The sequence below is a fragment of the Mirounga angustirostris genome, unplaced genomic scaffold (assembly GCF_029215605.1).
Source record: "Mirounga angustirostris isolate CCGP_5_RB_7025 unplaced genomic scaffold, mMirAng1.0.hap1 SCAF_2, whole genome shotgun sequence".
NCBI lineage: Eukaryota > Metazoa > Chordata > Mammalia > Carnivora > Phocidae > Mirounga > Mirounga angustirostris.
In genome coordinates, this window is record NW_026991710.1 from 57,878,060 (window position 1) to 57,880,769 (window position 2,710).

The 2,710-nt window shown below is 35.9% G+C and overlaps 1 pseudogene; it reads left to right on the top strand.

Annotated features, from left to right (window-relative positions):
- Positions 1 to 1,593: 1,593 nt before the first annotated feature.
- LOC123847616 (peptidyl-prolyl cis-trans isomerase NIMA-interacting 4-like) lies at positions 1,594 to 2,015 on the top strand (annotated as a pseudogene).
- Positions 2,016 to 2,710: the final 695 nt, after the last annotated feature.

Here is a 2,710-nt window from a genome sequence, read left to right on the forward strand (position 1 = left end):
TTGATCCCAGGGTCCTGGGATGGAGCCCTGCATCGGGCTCCCTGCTCCGCAGGAAGCCTGCTTCTCCTTTTCCCACTCCCCTGCTTGTGTTCCCTCTCTCGCTGTGTCTCTCTCTGTCAAATAAATAAATAAAACCTTAAAAAAAAAAAAAGGGAATACGAGAAAGAGAAGAAAGAGAGGCAGGAACAGAAGAAATGTTTGAAATAATAATGACAGAGAATTTCCCCAAATTAATGTCAGACACCAAACAACCAATCCAGGAAGCTCAGAGAACAGTAAGCAGGATAAACATAAAAATAAACAAACAAACAAATAAATAAAACAATACTTAGGTATATCATTTTCTAATTACAGAAAATCAAAAATAAAGAAAAATATTAAATGAAGCCAAAGGGGGGAAAACACATTTTACTCATAGAGGAACAAAGATAAGAATTATATCCACCTTCTCAAAAACCATGCAAGCAAGAATAGTGGAGTGCAATATTTGAACTGTTGAGAGAAAAAAAAAAACACCAACCTAGAATTCTGTCTCCTGCAAAATTATCCTTTAAAAGTGAAGGAAAAGTAAAGACAAGCAAAGGTTAAAGAAATTTGTTGCCAGTAGGCCTGCCTTAAAATAAATAGTAAAAGGAATTCTTTAGATGGAAGAAAAATAATATAGGTCAAAAGCCCAAATCTACATAAAGAATTAATAATATTCCAAAAAAGAAAGCACCAGGCCAAGATTTAAGGAAGAAGTTATGTCAATTTCCTATAATCTCTTTCAGAGGATAGAAGCAGAGGGAATCCTTCCTAACTCATCCCATGAGACCAGAATTGCCCTAATATTAAAACCAGACATTACAAGATATTATAAGAGAAAAAAAACTATAGCTCAATATCCCTCATGAATAAGGATATGAAAATCCTCAACAAAATATTAGCAAATTAAATCCAAGAAAAATATAAAAAAGAATGACAACTAATGGGTTTTATCCCAGGTAGGCAAGGTTGGTTAAACATTCAAAAATCTATTAATATAATCTATTACATCAATAGATTAAAAAAGAAAAATCAGGGGCACCTGGGTGGCTCAGTCAATTAAGCCTCTGCCTTTGGCTCAGGTCATGATCCCAGGATCCTGGGATTAATCCTTGTGTCAGTCTCCCTGCTTAGTGGAGAGTCTGCTTTTCCCTCTACTGCTCCCCTCTGCTTGTGCACTCACTCACTCTCTTTCTCTCTCTCAAATAAATAAAATCTTTTTTAAAAATCACATGATCATAACAAAAGATACAGAAAATGCATTTGACAAAAATCCATCACCCATTAATAACAAAAACTCTCAGTAAACTAGGAAAAGAGGGGAACTTTCTCAACTTTCTAAAGACTATAAAAAACCTACAGCTAACATACTTAATAGTGAGAAACTCAAAGTTTTTCTGCTAAGATCAGGTACAAGACAAGGATATTCTCTCTCACTACTCCTTTTCAACATCATATTAGATGGCCTTGCAAACTCAACGAGGTGAGAAAAGACAATAAAAGGTATACAGATTGAGAACGATTACTTAAAACTGTTAGCCGTTGAGGGTTCTGCTGCAGGTTTGGAAGATGCCACCCAAGGGAAAAAGTGGTTCCGGGAAAGGGAAAGGGGGAGCATCCTCTGGGAGTGACAGTTCTGACAAGAAGGCTCAGGGTCCCAAAGGTGGTGGCAATGCAGTAAAGGTCAGACACATTCTGTGTGAAAAACATGGGAAAATCATGGAAGCCATGGAAAAGTTGAAGTCTGGAATGAGATTGAATGAAGTGGCCACATAGTATAGTGAAGATAAAGCCAGGCAAGGGAGCAACTTGGGTTGGATGACCAGAGGTTCCATGGTGGGACCATTTCAGGAAGCAACATTTGCCTTGCCTGTGAGTGGGCTGGATAAGCCTGTGTTTACAGACCCTCCGGCTAAGACAAAATTTGGATATCATATTATTATGGGTGAAGGGAGAAAATAAAGTTGTATGAAAGACTGAAAAAAAAAAAACCCAAAACACTGTCTTTGTTCACAGATGACAAGATTTTCTTTGTAGAAAATCAGAAAGAATTGACCAAAAAAAAAAAAAAAACCCCTGAAACTAATAAGTAATTATAGCAAGGTTGCGGTATACAAGGTTAATATGTAAAAGTTGGTTGCTTTCCTATATGCCAACAATGGGAAGTAGAATTGGAAATTAGAAACATAATACCATTTATATTTGTACCCTCTAAAAGAAATAGGAATAAATCTAACAAAATATATGCAAGACATAAATAAGGAAAACTTCAAAACTCAAATTAAATCAAAGAAATAAATGGAGATGTATTCCATGTTCATGGATAGGAGGACTCACAAGATGTCAGTTATTCCCAGCCTGATCTATAGATTCAATGAAATTCCAATAAAAATCCCAACAAGTTATTTTATGAATTCAATTAACTGATTCTAAAGTTTATATGGATAGGCAAAAGACCCAGAATAGCCAACACAATATTGAGACAGAGCAAAGTTGGAGGATTGAAACCACCCAACTTCAACACTTACTATAAGACTACAGTAATGAAGACTGTGGTATTGGTGAAGAATAGACAAGTACATCAATGGAACAAAATAGAAAGCCCAGAAATAGAATCCCACAAATATAGTCAGCTGATCTTTGATAAGGAGTAAAAGCAATACAGTGGAGCAAAAATACTCTTCAA